The 20,129-nt window shown below is 42.3% G+C and overlaps 1 protein-coding gene across 10 annotated transcripts in view; it reads right to left on the bottom strand.

The window, feature by feature from the left end:
• TEAD1 (TEA domain transcription factor 1) overlaps positions 1 to 19,011 on the bottom strand; it is a 161,537-nt gene extending 142,526 nt beyond the window's left edge. For 7 of the 10 annotated variants that reach the window (XM_056353713.1, XM_056353711.1, XM_056353708.1 and 4 more), the window contains exon 1: positions 18,133 to 18,269. The gene's annotated coding sequence lies outside the window, so the exon portion shown is untranslated. Of the gene's footprint in view, positions 1 to 18,132; positions 18,274 to 18,889 lie in introns of those variants that run through there. The other 3 variants (XM_056353717.1, XM_056353716.1, XM_056353715.1) reach the window with 1 other exon arrangement.
• Between the last annotated feature and the right edge of the window lie 1,118 nt (positions 19,012 to 20,129).

The following is a 20,129-nucleotide window of genomic DNA, read 5'->3' on the forward strand; positions in this document are numbered from 1 at the left end:
TAAAACATGCTTGGAGATTTTACGTCCTAAATTATGTATATGATTGTTTTGCCTGTTTGGTGACTCTTGGCGTAGTGGGAAGTCCAAATCACTGTTACTACACCTCTAACCAAGGCTACACCTGGCACCTTTAACTATCATTTAAATTAAAAAGGGAAAAAGAAAAAAAGACAAGTCCTCAGCAAGAATATTTCAAAGAGCTGTGATCATTGCGTGCAAAAAGCTGTGATCATTCTGAGAGCAGCCTTAAATACTGACTTGATGTTTCTTCTGGTCCTGGGATACACCAGTTTCATCATGTTACTTCAGAGGAGAATCAGCTTTTCTGCAAGGACTGAGGCCTATGCACCAGTTTCACCGCTTAAAAACGGTTCTTTACATACATTTTCATAATAAAGCACTTTATAGCTATTACCCAATTATTGCTTGCAGCATTAAGTAACAAGGTATTATTACTCTAATTTTACAGAAGGGAGCAAATCATGAAATCTGAAATACTTATTCTGCTTTTGTGTAGGCTTTCTCATATTAATTAATTATGAGACTTAATTACACTCAATCTCACCACTCCAAGTCAATTACAGAAAATTGTGTAAAGCAAAGAAGTAGGGAAATCTCTATATCAGAGACAATCACTTACACTCACAGCACTTTCCACATAGGTATAGAAAAAGTCTTTGCAAATATTAACTCACGCACCCAATGCAAAGGGATGGATTTTTCTGGTTTTTCCCCAGCTGCGCCTACACGACTGGTCTGAGCAATGAACACTTCTCCCAGCTTCCTCACTCAACTCTGCCCCAGAAACCAAATGCAAATCTCTGCCCCCTGACTTGTGCCTTAATCACATGATCACCTTTCTTCCCAGAAGCAGTAAAAAAATCCCCAGGCATGTTAAAAACACCAGATTAAAAAAGATGTAATCCAATGACTTGAAACATGAGTCAGTAATAAATGGCACATGAGATAGATATAGATATAGATATAGATATAGATATAGATATAGATGTGTTGCAAAATATTTTTAAACTTTCTATTTATTTTGAATCTACGGCAATTAACATTGCTTTACAAGTTTTTGTTCTGCTCAAGTATCTACGAACGCTTCCGCACCCTATGTTGAAACACTAATTCATGATTTCCTACAGCACTTAAGACACCGGGATTCACAGCACGTTTCAATGCCTTCAGCAGCAGCAGAATTCCTCAGGGAACCATTCTCCTATTTCCAAATCATGGCTCTTACAAAGATGGACTAAGCCAAGGCAAACTGGCCTTTTTTTATTAATACCAACTGGTCCTCCCATAAAATGCACAGATTTAAAATCAGGGGAGAAACAAGAGCAATTACCATCTTTGGCAGTTTGTCTAAAGAGGGTATGAGTTCAAGTAAATCTGCTTGATTAAAATTGGGGAAAGACACTGAACTGAAAAATAATCCGAATTTTCCTTAATCTCTTTACTCTGCCAGCAAATGAATGCTGCTTTAAAAGACTCCTTGTGAATAAAGCTGTAAATGTAAGTGGAGGAGACTCCATTCGCTCATGACTTTGACTTCTTTGGAGCAGAGATTTCCCCCCAGTCTTCACAGTTATGACATTTTGTGTTCGATCTGGCCTATTCCAGCAGAATATCCAGTCTGCACGTCTCGCAATTATGCCTTGTTTGCATCACACCATAACAAGTGCGCTACGAGATTTCATGCGCCGGAATCTACCACGCAGTATATTTTAAATGAGCTCCAGTTGTCTAAGTCAGCCTCATGGCACGGCAGAAGAATTAAACACAATGGGATCTGGCAGGCTGCATTCACAGGACTGCATCGTAAAAAGGGGAAAAATAAACACTCGCATTTTGACTGTTTCTTAGCATTTTTCTGAATACTCTTAAGTAAAACAGAAATACTTTGCTGAGACTGAAAAGCCAGAGTTTGCAGGTGCAGTTAAATTAGGCACCTATCAAACGCATTCTTCCTTATTCTGCAAAGCTTTCCTTTCTTTGCCCAGTGGTACTTCCATGTTTCCATTAATCCAGGAAAAGGCAGCTACAGTCTAAAACAGGGAGAGATAACCTAGGCGTTCAAAGGAGTGAGATGCTCAAATCTATGCCTGAGTTTCCATACCTAATGACAGCTTCACCCCGACCCGGGTAATTCCCCTATTCAGACAAGGGGGATGCCATCCACCTCCATTTAGGCACAGAGGGTGCATGGCCAGCATCTCCCTCTGGAAGCCTTCAAAGGCACACAGCTCTCTCCTCTGAATAGACAGAGAACTAGGAACTTTCTAAGAGTGGCTTACCAAGCATCAAAAATTTAGCAACAAAGCTTCAGAACAGACACTTTCCTTGAAGATGCAGACTATAAATGGCAAGCGTAACATTAAAGCATCAGCCTACATCTACCACAGTATCATTAAAACTAGTATCAGCGTAAGTTCTGTGTTAATAACAGTCATGTATTTTCCATGCTTTTAATACTAACCCCTGAGCTTAATTATTATATTTAATGTCTACGGCAGCAACACTTCCTACCCAGCACCCATCATCAGTCCAGCAATTAATTACATACCACTGACCTTCACAGAACACCATGGCAATTTTATTACTGTACAACTCAATTGCATTTCGTACAACACTGCCCCATAACTATGTCTTATTGTAAAAAAATAATGTGCATACAAAAGGGATAGTTGAGCCAACTCAACTACTTATAATTTGCAAGAATAAAGAGTATTTCACAAGGTTTGCAACATACATACAAAAAACTTTGCAGCCTTAATACAAGACAAATGTTACTAAGATTTACATTATAGACAAAAGCGGAATGGAAAATATTCCCTGAAGTCACAATGGCAGGGCTATGCAGTATGCTATTTAAAAGCTATTCACCAACGTCCTTTCCCTTTTAGCCAGTACCCTATGGTAAAAATTCAACTGAAGAAAGTCAGTTAATTGAAATTGTGGTTCTACAGCTGAGGAATTGGATGCGTAAGATGGAACAGCTGAAGGACAGGACTACACTTCGATACACTATCCGGCACTAGAAGAGAGGACTAGCTTGCATGCCCTGCGTCTTCTGCCTTGGATGTACCTCTGCAAGTTTGCCACTTTGAGGGGGCTCCATCCTGCTCATGCCCTGCCTCACTCTCTCCTCTTGTTTTTAGGATAATGCTACCACTCAGCACGTTTCAAGTCTCCCTTCTTCTTTCCAAACCAAATGGTTCACAAAATAAATAATTATTGTATGACTACTCTAATTACAAATTGGCATGCTAACATAAAAGCTAATGTAAGTAAGGGCAAGAAGACTTTCTCCCTGGGTCCAAGGGCTGTGTCCAGAATGAAATAACTTGTCACGCCCAGGATTTCCATGCTACCTTCCAAGTTCCCAGACTCAAGCGACCCAACAGGACACAGCCACAAACCTCCACACTAACACATCTGCACAGCCACAGACTCCTAGAAGGAAAGGGACTGGTGCGGCAGGCAGCATAGACCTTTTGGAAGGTGCACATTGCACTGAGGAGTCCCAAGAGCTGCTGTTTTGATAGTCTGCACTGCCCTTGCGCACTTTTAAGTCACCCAAATTTCTTACTGGAGCCATTAGTAGGCAGTGGGCTGGCAACATGCATGGTGAGGCGAATCACCCACCTCTCAAAGTTGTAAGAATATCAAGGGATAACTATGGAGTAAACTGGAGGTCACCACCAAGCTTTCTTGCAAATCAAATGAGCAAGGTATTATACTTATTTTAAAATACTGCATCTCCCAAACACCTTGTTCAGTTTTTCACAAGCAAGGAAAAAGCTTTCTGCCATGGCAAATACCACACATCTCAGGCAACACATTTAATTTCACCAAAACCCAGTTACAACTGGGTCTACCATGTCAATCCGGTTTCAAACTTTTTTTGGTTAAATATTTGAAACCTATAGTGCCAACAACAGCAAGATATCTAACAAACAAAACTCAGCAGCAGCACTTGGCTTTGAAGACTTGCCTGCACATTGAATGGATGATGTGTCCAAGGCAATTCAGAGCTATATGACTGTAGTGGTTTTGTTTTGTGGGTTTGGGTTGGGTTTAGTTTTTGGTTTTTGTTTGTTTGTGTTTTTTTTTTAAGTTCATAAAAATTTTTCCGTCAATATCAACATTTTATTACTGCCTGTTTTCACAGATTCTTCCATTTCTACAATACAGCAGAGGAAGTGCGAAGTAAAACTGGGTTCATTGTAATGAAAAAGGGATCTCATAATTAAATTCACTTTGCTCCCTAATCACAAATGCACAGAGAGCACAAACCAAGGAAGAAGTATGTAAAGTGATGCTACAACGTAGCATGCACAATTGAAAATCTCGTTTCCTGTAGAAGCGTGAGTTACAAATCAGAATGGAGAGTACACACATTATTGAGATTACTGAGTACACACATTATTGAGATTACGGAAAAGTTGTGGGCAAGGCTGTGATTTGGAGGAAACAACCCTGCTCTGTTTGAAACTAAACACAAAATTCCCTTTGATTTTGCTGACACCTTGGCTTAGATATTCTTGAGGTCTGATCACAGGGCATAATAACGTGTGTACATAAATGCCTGGAGTGACTTGCTATACATCTTGATGTAAAAAGAAGTTACGAAGCGAATGCAAAGATGACAGATGAGCCTCCCCTCTCCCAGCCAGGAAAGCTTTTATTGCCATCTCTTCAACACTTTCACTTCTGCCAGAACTCCCCTCTACCCGCTTGGCCCCTCCAGCTGTCCAAAGTGTCTCTTCCAGACAGCACTGCTGAGCAGGCGGGGCGTGGATTAAACAGTATTAGATGTTCTTTCTGTCATTTTGTTTTCGGTAATTTAGAAAATTATTTTTCTTGTTGTAGATATTTTTAACTGGGGTGGTGAGGGAGATGTTACAGAAAAAGTAAGAATCTCCAAGATCAGAATATATCAGAAGCTCAACAATGCTTAACGTGTCTCTGTGACCATGAATATGTACACAAGCACACACACGTGCATGCACACACACATTAAGATTAAAGCCAAGTCTTCTGGAGAAGGCTCACAAAAAAACCCAAAAAACAAACAAACAAAAAACATGTTCAACAGGAAGAGTCTGTTTAATGTAGGATTTAAGCAAGGCTCTCTCATTTGCATAGATCACTTACAGCAACAGCAATTCATTAAATTCTCCCATAAAAATCGTGCTGTATTTTGTCTAAAGCGACACATTCCTTGCAGATCACAGTGCCTTTCTCATGTTGTTAATAAGATAATCTGTTACATGAGGCTTACAAATCCATTTAAATTGATTTTAATTAATGAATCAATCACTAGCCGCTGATGACTTGGTCTACAGACAGCAAGCAATCCAAAGCCCCAGGCCTCTAATCCCAAACCAAAATCCACATTAGAGCAACAGGACATCTCTCTGATCGATAGTAACACAAAGATGTTCAGTTCATACACATTTGAAGGGTATGAACTCAATCAAAATGTATCTCCAGATCTTATGCATTACAATTCCCATATTCAGGACTGTTCAACTAGGAAAACAATATTAAATCATTTACATTTCTTTGCAAGTGAAATAAATGAAATCAAGCAGAACTATAACCAGCTTCTAAACTTTTAGATGCTTATTCCACTTGAAAGTTTTTTTCTTTGTTCTTAAACAATCAGTCGTTTAACATTAATTAATAGAAAATTGCACTTCATATGGTCACAAACATGAAAAATGCCTTTTACGTATGCTTTGATCCTGTGAAAATTCACTGCTGTTCTCTGCTGCTAAAGTGCTTAAATTTTCCCTTAAACAGAAAATAAGCAAAATTTCTATCCAAAAGCAGCATGCAGAAGCAGCGTGAAGAACATCCTTGTTATTTCAGTAAGTTAATTAATATAATTATTGTTATTACAAGAAGTTAATTACAATGCAGTAAGTTAAATCCACAGTAGGTGGTGTGATGCTGAACATGGCAATCCTTAAAGCATCACCTCCCCATAGCAGAGGGGACACACCTGAGTGAGGCTGCTTCTCCTATGTACACAACCAGCTGGTGTTCTAGCCCAGCACCTGTGGATAAAGCACCAATTAAAACAACCAACAGAAAGGAAGAAATGATCCATGCCTCCCCAGGAGCCTCATTCCTGGATGTAAGCATCTAGCCCTTCTTTCAAAGCCCACTCCTTTTTCTTAAAACATGACGGAGAAGGAAGGGTGAGACAAGCCAGCTTGCCTCCATAACAGTCCAGCTGTTTATACACGGTGCTAAGCCCAAGGCACTCTGCTCACATGATGTTCTGCACTGCACAAGCTCCACGGCACAGATTTCTGCTTGTCTGGGACACGACTCTGTACTGAGCTCCCCCACCTGATAAGGACTTGCCACCAGAAGCAGAGCAGCAGGTACTTGGAGAAATTTAGTACCAAGAAATGAGATCTCTACAAACTTCTTGTACCAGAGGAGTTGGTGCTTTGAGAATTGCAGTTATGGACCAGTTACCTGTTCGCATTTTTTTCAATACTATCTGCACCTTCATGGTTCAATAGCATCCCATTAAATATTCTAAGAGAAATGCAGATTTCCCCCCCACCAGCTGAAAAAGCCGCTTGCTTGGGTGCCCTCTGCTGCGCTGAGAGTCCCAGCAACCCACCTCAGGCCCAGCTCCATCATAACTGAACACATCCAGTGGCCTGTCCCTGGATGGGTGCTACCAGCTCCACTGTGGGGAAGAAGAGCAGTTGTCATGGGCCACTGGAAAAGCGCCCACAGAAACTGTGCTGACGCAAACCTGTCCATTGGGAGAGAAGAGTCTCTTCCTCTCCCTCAAGGGCAACCTCACCCACAACTCAAAACAGTCCCTCAAAGGCTCCAGTGTCCTTGTCTGAGCAAGGGATCGACCTTCTCCAAGCCTTTCTCATGGACACGGAGTTGTGCGGACAGAGGGAAGAGGTGGGAAAAGTCTCTGTTACAGATCAGGTCTCCACATGAAAAGGCTCTCGGGTCCCAGCTGCCTTCAAGCTGGTCTGCGTTCCCTCCTCCTCCCCCAGCCCAATCCTCCTCTGTACCGTACCGCCTGACACACACAAGGCTCGAGAAGCACCACCCTGGACACCAGTATGGGATCACTTGTGTCAGCCACCTGGCCGCTACACTGAGGTCCACCTACCAACACTGAACTGCACCAGCTAAGAAAGAATCCAACTTGGAAATTGCTTTATTAAAACAATTTCACATATTATCCAACACAACAGATGTTGTTGCCTGACGTGCAATAACCATTCTGCCTGTTTAAACGAAGAGCTCAGTATTTGTTTTTAATCAATACTGCATATACAGTTTAACCAATGCTGTCAAAAGTAGCTTTATATGCAGTGTCTCACTAGTTTATTGCTCTCAATGCTTGTGTTCTTCCCAGTTTCTCATGAACAAATGATTTTCTGGAGGGAAGAACAAAAAGAATAATTACAGAAGGTAGGTCTGGCTTTTATGTGCTGCTAATTAATTAGTTAAATTAACCAAATAATAAGTACAAGATACCAAACTATCTTTCATAATATTTACGAAAAACCTGAAGGGTTGAATACTTTCCAGGTGTAAACACATTAAGACCAACCTTGTACCAAAGCTGAATCTGTCCCAGTTAGCTCAAAAAGGTAAAGAGCGCATCCTCTTGCAGACGGGCCGTAGCGTACAGGCACCCCACATTTAAAGAAACAGATTCTGCAGCCACCAGCGCTTCATTGACATAGAGATAATCAATGTGTCCCCGATTATGAGGCGACAAACAGTTTTCACTACAAAAAAGGAGACTGAAAAACAAATCATGTGTTTTTATTTTACAAGATCCAAGTTTGGGTTGGTTTTTTTTTTTCCCAAGCCCTTTTGGAGCACTGAATCAGAGTAAAAATAGTTTGTTGCACAAGAATAAAACAAAGTAACTGCTAAATAAACATTTTAGATTTACTCCTGTGTGTTAAGTTCTCATTCCCATTACTCTTCAGGAGTTGGATGATAACACTAAAATATCTCCCTGTTGTCTGGTAAACTGATTACATGGGTTTTGTCCAAGAACTGTGCCATAACGTGTTCCCTCTATTTCATGTTCTGAATATCGCTGCTGGAAAATGTACTGCAGCACAGAATGTAGTATATGCCAATATATCCTGACATTCAAATCAAGACCACAAATTATAAACAGTTTCAGCAAATTGACTTGAGTGCCTTTGTTCCTCAGACATACATCTTCCTATTGCTTACAAAAGCAGCATATACTAACCACTAACGCTGCTATAGCCAGTACTGGGAAAGGAAGTTATTGAAGCCTGGATTTCCTGCTTTCAGTCGTAGCCAAGAACTGTGAGGCTTGTAGTGGTTTCAGGAACTGACTCATCTAATGATTCATGGATATGATACTGGTTTTAATATATTTCTGATCATAAGACTCAAACTTCAGAAACAGTGATGCTTAATTTTTATTTTAAAGTAAAAAAAAAGTACATAAATCAAGTAAACAAATCTTGTCATGGGACAAACGGGCTAATAATTCTAGATGTGTTTCACAGTGCACTCTTTTTAAAAAAATAGTATGTTAAACTTCCTAGGAAATCATTTCAAGAGAATGTTGACAATGAATTTAAAATCCACTGTCAATAACCCGAGTGCTTTTGTTGCTGAAATTCAAGTGGAGGACAGGTAGGATATCAATTGCATTTTTAGATATACCCTCAGGTACACATCTATCTACTGCCACATATTAATCAATGAATCCTAGAGCTACTACTGTTAATGCAGGTGGTTTCTTTAGCTGTGTATAAAAGAGTATCATCAAAAGATCAGCTGGTAACAACACATTCGGGTGTTTGAAACAACAGGAAAGTTTTGTTTCAGGAGACTGGAGCTGTGGAGGTCAATATTAAAAGCAATGACTAACACTGGATCTTAAGCACTCACAAACACATGCACTTTGTGCTAATTCAGAATTCAAACCCAGCCATTTTTACGCATTTGGTTCTCCCAGAGAGAAGCATGCCCTCCAGCGCATCAAAATGCTTTTTGCCCACAACACAAATCTCATCAGTATGCTGTAACTTGAACTGCCAGGCTCTTGCACCTAAAAAAATAGCTTGTGATGGAAGCTTAATTCTGCTAGGCTCATGTATGGAAAAGTACTGGTTTACTTTTTAATTTTTGAACTGCAGGCTGCAGCTACTCACATGCTATGTACAGTGTCGTGGGGAGGGAGAGGGGGATGTTAGCATTTCTATATTTCACCATGTGCACAACTAGCACAAAAAAAAATAATGCATGTTGCTTGGAGGGGGAGAGGGAAAAAAAAAAACAAAAAACAACACAAACCAGCAGTTAAAACAGTTGACAAGAAAAGGCCAAAGTGCGCTCAGTGGCTGGCAGTCATTTTATGGCTATAGTCCTACAGCAGATTTACTTAGATGACGTCAGTGGCTCCAATCCAGCTTTTCTTTGGTAGCATTTACCACTTGCCTCTTGAAGCCTCCACTATGCTACAGAGCAGTAGACCATAATCAAAATTCCCTTTGTGAAATAGAGTTTACCTCAGGGCACAGAGGCATTGCTAGCTGAATTGCAGGCTCTTCACCCTGTACTGCATGCCCAGAAATAAATAACCTACAATACTGTACTTTCCTTAATACAGAAGAACCATTAAAAGCAGCCTGCTACCTAAAAAAGGGTTCTTTAATTTGTTTCTGAAATCTCAGAGGCCAGAATATTAGTTAATTTTCCGAGCAACCAAGAACTATGATAATTCTACTACCCTTTGGACTTCTTTGTATGTTTTTTAGAGACTTTGGAAGATAAAAGTTATTTATGGGTCATTGTTTCACTGACAAAAAAAATATTACTGACGCGAGAGGCTAAAGTGAATCGGTATAGGAAGCTGCATATTTAAAATTCTTTCAAATGTGCCTCTAACTTTTCAGCAAGCATATATATTGTAAATACACCAAGAAGCAGAGCAAGAAATTACTATGCATAAATACTAGTCAATTTAAAAGGCAAAATACACATTAATTGGAGCTATAGACTCCCTATCACAAAACAATGACTGGAAGCAATGAAACACTAGTAAACCCATGACAAGCAGATACCAAATCAACTAAAAGTTCACAGGCTCTAAAGTTTAACAAAAAAACCCCAACAAACAACACAAACCCTGCAACCATATGAGAGAAGCATGTTATTGCACTAAATAAATACAGATTTGTTATGTTTTGATGGACTCATCAGCCCAAAGACAACGATACTCATTAGAGGTAGTAACTAGATACACTAGTGGACTGAAAATTGCCTCTTGCAGTTAAGCACTTAGAAATTACTTATAGGGGAGATGCACACATGCCTCACAGAACTGGAAGTCTCAATACCTCTCCTTTCTCAGCCTCTTCACTTATCTTCCCCCAAATCACATTAGAACAAGAGATCACCGGTCTCATCTACAAGGAGCCAGAAGACAAAAAATGCCATTATCACCCAACCACATGAGTCACACCACAGACCTGAACGCTGAATATAAAACAGATTTAAAATTTGAAGTGACACCCCCAAAACCAGCTCTGTGTAAACAGATGCTAGCATTTCATGGCCCCGCAGAGAAACTACAAGCCTCTGTTAGCAGCCTTCGGTGCCAAGCCGAGGGCAGGAATCCTTTCTCATTTTCTGCACGTGTCTACGTTGAGAGGGAGCATTCCCCCTCACTTCGCTGCCCACCTCGTTGGCCTCCAGGTGCTCTCTGACAGCTCCTGCATTTTTCCATGCAGTTCATCTGGGTGGACTTCAGTGGGGCATTAAAGAATGGCCACTGTTCCAGACTGTCACAGAAAAGTTTTCTTCTCTTTGACTTTCTTTCATTACTAAAAAAGTGGCATCAGCAAACAGATTTAGAACATCACTGTAAATTTCTTTGAGAAAGAATCTGGTCCTTTTATCAGTCATTAAGGATCCTGGACACGAAAGGCATTGTATAAGCACAAGCAGTCCTTTCTTTCCAATAGCCTGGACAAGGAAGGAGTAGAAGCACCACAGCAACTGGGATGGGCAAAAGGACTCAACAACAAGAAACCACATCTGTGAGCAGCAGCAGAAGAGGTAGGGTAAGGAGGACCTGGCAAGATGGATAGCAAAAGGCAGGGGGGAAGCCACCAAGATCCAAAGCAAGGACAACCTGATTGATCCCTGCCCAAGACAAGTGCAAACCCAAGGAAAAAGGAGGGTCCAGGCAAACACAGACCGATGCGGTGCCCTGTACGGAACAGCGAGACGGAGCCTGTAGGGCAGAAGACACAGAGGAATGTGCTGCAAGGTCAGAGAGCAACGCGGACAGATCCAACCCTAAGGACATCACGGCGGCACTGAATGGAAGACTCTATTTATGGTTGGAGACTTTTCCTGCAACAAAATAATTACAGCCAAAAAAAGGCAGGGGGTAGGGGGAAGATGAAGGAACTTTCATTGAATCATCAAGCCTTCTACAAGGCTTTCTGTTGATTGTGGAAAAAAGGAGAAATACAAAAAATCTTCAAAGATCAGCTGACAGCAGATATAGGAACACTATTGTTTTTAAATGTTAATTTTCTTCAAAGAACAAAGGTAAAATCAGGAATGGAGAAATGAAGCTGTTTACAGAGTTCTCCCTTTTACTTTAAACAAGCTTTAGGACAAAAAGTGAGCATGCATGGTGGTGGTAGATTAAATATGAATAAAATTTCCTTTCTCCCATTAATTAATGTCTCAAAAAATATTTTTTTTAATTGAGATACACAAAACAGAGGCTTTAATCCACTAAACCTCTATGAATTTACCTTTTCTTCCAAAGTCTGTACTGACATTTTCTCCCCTCAAAACCGAAATGTCATTCCTGAATTATAATCTTCCAACAGAAACAGCCACGTAAAAAAATATGCCAGCTAATTCCAAAAATAAGCACCATTGTTCACGGCACCATGAGGTGAATGAATGGCAAGAGATTCCACCAAGGGAATAACTGTGATGTCTATAATGTTAAGGAATAATTTGGCACCAAAAATACCCAAGGCCATACTGGCTGGTGATTCAAACATGAAGCATATCAAAACGCTACTGATAAACTAAATTAACAGATAGCTTATCTGAAGCATATACTAGCCATATGGTGCCACAACTTCTGTTGCGGGCATAACAATAGGCTACTGCAGTCTTAGACTGGAAGCACTATTTGACAAACTGTCAACAGCATTTTTATTTTTTTACAGAGCTCTAGGGCAATGGCACACTCGCCTATTTGCATTTTTTTTAAACAGGTGAACAAAGAGTAAACCAGATGTCAACTTTAGAAATCGAGCTGTCTGGATCAGGAGATTTAACAGAGGCAGGCATACTGCTACAGCTCAAATCTAGACAATGAGCTTTTCTAAAAACACTCTGGCCTAGGGGAGTGGCTATTTAAAACACTTGGCTTCTTTTATTTCAGCACTATGGAAGTGAATTCTGCTCTTAAGTGCCAACTCAAATGAAGTCATTTTGTTTCACTGGGGCTTTCTTTGCATTTTAGAAATGTAGCATGTACTGTAGTAAAGGAAAAGACAAGTATGAAAAAGAAAAAAAATCTGATTCTTTTTCAACTAGAAGCTAGGGGGTGGAAACTAACAATTTGATCACATACCAATTAAAAAAAAAAAGTGAGAGGATAATTTGAGTGCAAGTTAAATGAAATTTATTTTCCCCTTATTAAAAGAAAAAAAAAAACCCAACCAAAAAAAAAGCCCCAACACTTTTGAAAGCTTTAGAAAGACCTGGTATTTACAACCCCCTCAAGCTCCAGGAAGATGAAGTGTGAATACTGACCGATAAGCAAGACTTACAATGGGACTTTAATACGTTACAGAAACACTATCAGTTAATACCAAAAATCATGAAAGTTGTCTTCTTGCTTTATTTAAGAAAATAAAATATTTGTTATTAACATACTATTTGAGGGGGAAAAAAAAAATCTTTTAATAACAACCCAGTAATCCACTCAATCGTTTCAAAAACTGGCAAAATAAAAACTACTGTCAATCAATATATAGTCGATCTGTCTATGGTATTCAGTTATGAAAATGTGCTTTTAGTTCTGTTCTGTAGGAATGTGAAAGACATAATGAGAAAAATAGATAACTTTCTGTTCTAATAATCTGTTCTGCTTTGATAGGCAGTTATGGGAACATTTATTTTCTGACTTATATGCAGCTAAGTATGTAGCATTTTTAGATTATCTTTTCAAATTGTTCTTGAACATTCTCGGTTTAAAGAAGAAAAAAAAAAAAACCAAAAAAAAACAACTCCTTTCATGTTAAGTTGAGATTGCACTTGAACTCTTTCCAAAAGCCAGAGCTGTACTGAATTATGATAATTAGAAAGCTGTGCGCATAAAAGGCAGCACAGTTGATGCATTTAAAAAAGTTCATGCCAGAGAATATAAGTTCAATATGTTCTCACATAATTAACATTTCCCATCATTAGCAGCAGTTTTCAGTTCATGTATCTGTAAAAACAACAGCACTCGTCATTGTTTTAGATTCCCAGTCAATAGTGTTTTAATAGTTTTACACATAATCCTAAACTCTCCTTCCCTTCCCCCTCCCAGCACACAGATTTCACGTTCTACCTTCTGACCTGCTAACAAATACACTTCTATTTTGTGCTCATGTGCTTCTGCCGCTGCACGGGTGCCTGCGATTCCAAAGTTTAGTGAAGAGCTAATAAGAGCTAGAAATCCAAGAAGGCCATTTGGAGAGGCACGACAGGATGCAGAGGGAATAATCACGTTGTTCCAGTCAACAATGACTAGAAGACAAAGAACAAAAAGTTGTAGGTGATACCTCCGACTGGACAGAAGCCAAACTAAAAAGGGGTTGGCATCCTTTTGTTGCTCTGAGGCAGGAGCTGGGGGGACCAGGAAACGGGGTTGCAGCCCCGCACCAACCGGCCCAGCGTCTATAAACCCCCAGCACACTCTGCGGATTTTCATCGCGTTCCTGACATATGTACAAAAATTCATCTAACAAATGAGGGCATGTAGCACATGACGGGTTACTCTTTGAGACATTTGTTGACTTCCTGTGTAGAGTATCTCAAATTAGTTGTTAAGCGCCAGGTTTTGACACAGACTCATTGCCTTTTTTTCTCTTCCCCCCACTTCTTCAATCCCTGTTATTTTAAAATTCATATAGTCCTGGTGGAACTTTAATAACTTGATACAGTCTAGAAGTTTTGGAAACTGGATCAGAGAGAAATTTTGGCTTTACCAACAACAAGATAAAACTCACAGTGACTGCAGCGGGATCAGGATTTCATACAAAACCCAAGAGGGGTACGGGGTATTAAATTACAAAACTCCTAGTTTAATTTTATGTGACACATCCAAGGAGCAGATTTTAAGTTGGTGCCTCAAAAGATTGAAGGCTGCAACTTTTCACTCTCTTATGTTTTGGAAATGAGCAATCATTAAAACCAAACACAAAATTATTCCAGGAAATATTATTCCATCCTTGTTCCACTTGCAGAAGTCAAAAGGAGTTTTGTGCAAGAACAGAGACCAAGATACGGTCATAAAATGGGAATTTATTGCAGAGATTTTTCTTCTAAAAATGTGTCTTCGGTGTGGCTTAGAGTTGGTTGGCTTTACAATAAATAATGCCATTAATCTGTTCATGTATCACAGGATACAATTTAAATTATACGGTACTTGCATAAACTGCCACAGAACCTCTAACAGCCATTTCTTTCAGGGAGATTATTTACCTCTTGAAGGTTCTAAAATTTTGTTGAGTCTCACTTAAGTTATTTTTTTTTTTTTAATAGTAAATGACTGTAGTTTAGGGATATAAAACATTCCTGCCATTAGTGCTTGCCTCAAGTAGACTGCAGCATGGTGACAAAACAGTAATTAAATCTCAAATCCCAGAAATAAGTAACTACTATTTCACTCATGCAGAAGCAGGTCCCACTGATGAACTGGGGATTTCAAAATAATTTTTAAAGAGCCAATTTGCACCCTCATTACAGCCAATGTAAAGCAGCAACAGGCCAGATGAAGCTGATGGAATTAACCTGAACTTAGACCAGCTTTTTAAAAAGTCAGCCCTCGCCTCATATTTGCAGGTGCTATGAATAAGAGCACAAATGGAATGAGCAATCAACTTTTAACAGACATTTGCCTGCAAGTTTTAAACAGATTACAAGCAAAGCAGAACACAAGCCCCGTACAAAAATTTGAAAAAGCATCTGTGTCAAATCTGATATTCTTTTTAATTGAAGAAACAGAATAGCACCATGTCCTTCTTTAGACATCAAGTATCATACTAACCATGTACATACAGCATATGCTGTAAATATCTTAGTATTTGATCCAGCAAATGTTTATTCCTATGAGTCATCCCAGTCACTTTAACCTGAGTAAGGATTGGATCTAGCAAACCTTTCCTCTTAAATAAATGGAATCACTTCAGAAAGACAGTTTTTAAACCATCTCTGGAAAGATTACAGCATTAATATTAACGTCACAATGAAATACCAGATAAAAGGAGTGATGTGTGCGTGCGTGTATATACAGTCAGAAACCATGTGTTCAAAACGTAACGGTTGAAGGCAATCTTCTCCCAAACACACACATTCAGAACTGTACACAAAATCTTCCCGTTTGGGAAACAGTCTTAGGCACCTTCCAGTAAGATTACTTCTAGTGAAGTTGTTCCAACAGTGTAACTGTCCTACTTTACAGACTGAAAACTGACAGCTATATCAAAATACAATTACATATTTTTATCTTTCACTTTTTTTTTTTTTAAGTGAAAGACACCAGAACTTCTTTGCAGCTCCATGAGTCTTCATTACACTTTTGCCTGCACTGCAGCTTTAAAGTTTGCTTACAAAGCGATGTACAAAGGTAGCTAAAAAGAAAGGAGGAAGAAATCCTTTTTCCTCTGCATGTGACTTAGCCGAGCTTAACTTTTCCAGGCATGGACAAACAAAGCCTAAAAACCACTTTAACGATATCTAAAACCACTACACTGTCCAGCAACAACAACAACAAAAAAAAACACTAGTTACAAATTATACCAAACATGTTATACACATGCTCCCACATCTCCACGTATCACAATACGTTATCATTTCTCAGCTGGAAACTCACGGCAGGTCTAGCTCATAATTAAGTTTCTGTTGTTCTTTTTTTGGCTTTTTAATTAAAACTCCTTTAAGCAGAGGCTGTCTTTACCCAGACTCCTGTCAAATCAAAATTTTTCCTCTGCTTCACTGCTCGCATACATCCCACTCAGCACTGACTAAGAAACTGTACAGAATATAAAACCGTAATTTGAACCTCAAGAGCTGTTGTTACACTCTCCTGGGTGCAAAGGCTAATAATATTTACTTCACCAAAGCAGCGTATGTAAAATTGATGCTCGAAATGCACGTAACATGTTCAGGAATAAAGCACTTTCCAAAGGTATTTCTAGATCACTAGAAGAAAGACGGAAATAAATCCTTTGCATCCAAAATTTCTGCTTGGTCAGCTGATAAACCTGCAGCAGGCAAAATGCAGAATTACCCCTACTGGTACAGAAAAAGCCTTATGACCTAATTAAAAACCAGTGCAGTGTGAAAAGCCAAGTTTTACCATGAAGGTGAAAAAAAAAAAATGCACCTCAAGAAAGTTCACCCTTAATGAAAATAATTTCAAAAAGTTGATTTTAAAAACTTGCAAGTTCAAGACGTGACCCAAATATAAAATCTTCATTTTTGTGTTTTAAGAACATGCACTATGTTAATTCCTGTATTTCTATTCCCAAATAAAGTATGCATATGTGTGTGTATCTATAAATATATATATATACACATACACACACAAACATGCAAGCTTCCCTCCCACTCCTAGAAGTAATTTAATATACAGGTCTGTGTCATTTTTAATAGCACCATCTTACCATCAGTACAATCTAATATCCCTGTAATGGTATTCCCCAACTATTTATAGAGACAAAATACATTATACATTACAGACACACATTCCCAATCTAGGGTTATAAGAAGAATCCTACATAATTTTAAATTAAGTCCTAATGTAATTATAATAATTTTTGTTTTCATATTCAATTGCAGGTAGCACTTAGTTATTTGCATGGATTTTCCTGTAACAGGAATTCCCACAGAGATTTCCACACCAGACGTACTGCACAATAACTGAACATTCAGCTAGAGAAAACAGGGGTTTGTCCATGTGGCTCCAAACTTTGCCATTGTCTAGGTCAGATATTTCCATAAAACCGCTAACTGGCAATACTGTGTTTCTAAACTTTATCAGCACTGAGGGAAAGCAAATACGCTTCTGTTAGACAGGAATACAGCTGTATTGGTACTTTTTTTTTTTTTTCTTTCCCCCTGAGGCTCTGCCATTTCAGCTTACATTTCTCATATATACTATTTTACGTCAGAAAGCGCCAGTACGAGCTGACGTTTCTTGGCCTTTCTTTCCCAGATGGTGTTCAACAACGAACAGTTAAAAAATACCGGGAGCCATTTACATTCAGCAAGCTAGAAGAGAGCTGCTCCCTAACTTTCCAACACTTCTAGAGGTCACTTTTCATTTCTTCCTATCAAAGGCCGGCACTTGTTTCTAATAAGTTAACAACTCTCCCGAGAAACGTGGGTGGCTGGTATTTCATTGTTTCATAAATATTTTTATACTGTAACACCGTTCAACTTAAAACAGATTTCAAGAGGAGAAAAATCACGACTAAGATTACGTTCCACCCAGGCAGGAGCGCAAACTTTTTCACTTGGTTAAAAACAAGAGCTGGGGAGTTTTTTGCCCCTCTGGCTTCATTTCTCCTCCTCGGTTTTGTTCAGCTGTTCGGAGGGCACAGCTTTGTCTTAATTTTGTGACAAAAGCCGTACTGTATAACTTTTTCCCTCCCCCTCAGAAGTGTACTTCCTTTGAAACGCTCCTTCTGCGAACAAAGGCTGCCACTGGCCCTCCGCATCAGTGGACATCTGTGGAATAGATCTCTGTAAAACCTTACGGATAAATAAATAAAAAAATATTTTAAAAAAAAACACAAAACAACCTATGGTTCCTACCGAAAGGAAGTTTTCCAGGGACAAGCTCCTCGGTGGTGGTGTAACTGCGACTTTGTCTTTTTTGGATACAACGTTTTTGCTGACTCCCGAAAATTTTCCACTTGAATGTGCAATTAACCAGCAGCAGCGGCAGCAGCAGCTCTGGAGAAGGAGAAGAAGCAGCGAAAAAGGACATTCCTTCTTGCATCTTTCGGAGGGCAGCCGGCGGGGAAGGCAGCCCGGCGCGGCGGGCAGACCGGGGCCGTGCCGCTCGCAGCCCGCACGGCCGGGGCTGGGGCTGAGGGCTGCGAGCGGCTGCGGCCGGCCCGGGGCTGCTCCCAACTTCTTGCTTCCCCGTGGAAAAAAATGTGAAAAATGCCGAGGATCGGTGCGCGCCGCGTGTGTGAGGGGGGATGGGGGGAGCGACTGAGAGCGCGTGTGTGTGTGTGTGTGTGTGTGTGTGTGTGTGTGTGCGCGCACGGGGTGCGCGCCCGGCTGCCGAGCGGTGACTCAGGCAACTAAGTGCGGCGGCGGCGGCGCGGGGAGCGGGGCGGGCGGGCGGGCAGCGGCCGCCTGTTGCAGCTCCGGCCGCGGCCCCGCCGCGCCGCCAACTCCGCGGGAAACAACTTCTCCCCCCGCCGCGGCCCCTCTCCCGCCGGCCCCGGCACCTGCGGGGGGCGCCTGGCCCCCCCGGGCCGCCCCCGGCCGGGACCGACCCCCCGCCCCGCCGCACAAAGCGCCGGCGGCGCGGCCGTGCGCGCCCGCGGGCCCCTCTTACCTCCGCGCCGCGGCCCCCCCTCCGCGCACCGCCAGCGCGCCGCGCTCCGACGGCAAACTTCGCCCGCCGCCCCCGGGCCGCCCCGGCTATTTATGGCCCCGCGCCTATTTTTAATCCGCCGCTTGGCTATTTATACCGCGGCGGTAGGTTGCCGCGGGCCGGCGGCCGGAGCCCTCGGAGGATGAGTTGCTGCCCGGCCGGCGGCGGGGCGGGCCGGGCTCCCGGCCGGGCTGCGCGGCGCCAGCGATGCGAGGAATGCGCGGAATGAGGGGAGGAATGAAATGAACGCGGGAGCGGGGCGGCCGCGGGGCGGAGCGCGGCCCGCCGCCCCCTGCGGCCGCGGGCGGGCGGGCGGGCGGGGCGGCGGGCGGGGCCTCCGCGCCGCGCTGACCTCATAGGGGAGCCCGCGGGAGGGGGCCCGCCGGGGGGAGCCCGGGGCACGGCGGCCACTCGGCCGGTGGCTGCGGCGCGCCACAGCGGGGTCCCGCGGCGGGGGCGGCAGCCCGTGGCGGCGCAGCGGAGTTGCAAAGTACGGGGTTGCACGGAGGGTCTGCAACAGGGGGCTGCGGTCTGCACGGAGGGTCTGCTGGGCGGGCGGGCAGGCTCCCCTGGCAAGCCCAGGGGTCTGCAAGGAGGCTCTGCCGGGGCGCACCGCGCAGCCCTGTGCAAAGCAAGTCCCGCCGGTGCCCAGGCCCTGCAGCGGGGGCGGGAAGGCCGGTGCGCGTCGCACCCGAGCCGAGGCGGGCGCGCAGGGCCCGGGGCTCGCAGGGCCCGGGGCTCGCAGCCATCGCCCTCCATCCAGGTCACCACCCCTCACGCCAAACTGGCCCCAGCTTCAGCTTTCACCATGCGAGTTTTGCGCCACCGCCAGCGCCATCTTCACCCGTGTTGCACTGGCCCTAAGCCCTCCCCCAGAAATGCCCCCAAGCATCATGGTGAGGCAGGTCTCCCTGCCGGCTACGTATCTGCCACCTCATGGCAGAAACCGCAGGGCAGGCACAGCTGTTGCACGGGTGAAAATTTGTATTTGCATCAGGAAAATGGATAACTGGACACCTTGGTGCTTGTTTGTGAAATAAATTGCCTATTTTGATGTGCAAGCATACATTTCTATCCACCTTTGAAAGTCTGCCCAGCAGGGCTACCACTTTTGGAGATGCCACAGAGGAACCCCATGCTGGTGTCAGCAGACAGCACTAACATCCTCCTGTCGCATGTAAGTTCATGACATGCTGGTGGA

This window comes from Falco biarmicus, chromosome 10 (genome assembly GCF_023638135.1).
Source record: "Falco biarmicus isolate bFalBia1 chromosome 10, bFalBia1.pri, whole genome shotgun sequence".
Taxonomy (NCBI): domain Eukaryota; kingdom Metazoa; phylum Chordata; class Aves; order Falconiformes; family Falconidae; genus Falco; species Falco biarmicus.